This window comes from Pristiophorus japonicus, unplaced genomic scaffold (assembly GCF_044704955.1).
Source record: "Pristiophorus japonicus isolate sPriJap1 unplaced genomic scaffold, sPriJap1.hap1 HAP1_SCAFFOLD_58, whole genome shotgun sequence".
In the NCBI taxonomy this organism is placed as follows: domain Eukaryota; kingdom Metazoa; phylum Chordata; class Chondrichthyes; family Pristiophoridae; genus Pristiophorus; species Pristiophorus japonicus.
In genome coordinates, this window is record NW_027254488.1 from 2,827,849 (window position 1) to 2,828,483 (window position 635).

Consider the following 635-nt stretch of genomic DNA (forward strand, 5'->3'; position numbering starts at 1 on the left):
CCATGTTGGGCGAATCATTATCGTTAAATTTTATGTCGCTTTCTCGAGCAAACTTTATTAATTAACCAATCAGCTTGTTTTGCACAGTGAAAGTAATGTTAACTGAGGGAAAGTCGATAATTGAATAATTGGTTCTGTGCTTTGCATGTTAACTGTTAAACCATATCCCATTTTACACACTGTAATTCAGGCATCTGATTCAGAATGTTTATTGTAACATGAATGTGCCCCTGGGGAATCAGTGAGACAGGTTTTAGAGCAAGGGTCTGGTTATTGTGAAACAGCAAACACAATATCAATTCCGGAAGAACAACAGCTAAATTAACTGATTTGAACATGCAGCCTCCTGATCGGGTGTTAGACCCGTAACCTTTGCACCACGATGTCCAGATTCTACAACAGTCCCAGCGGATCGGAAGGTAGAAAATGTAACATCGCTAGTCAAGAAAGGAGGGAGAGAGAAAACCGGGAACTACAGGACAGTTAGTCTGACATCAGTCATCAGGAAAATGCTGTAATCCATTGTTAAGGAAGTGGTGTCAGGGCACTTAGAAAATTATAACATGATTCGACAGAGTCAACATGTTTTATGTAAATGTCATGGTCAGGTACAGAAAATAATCAAATAAAACTAA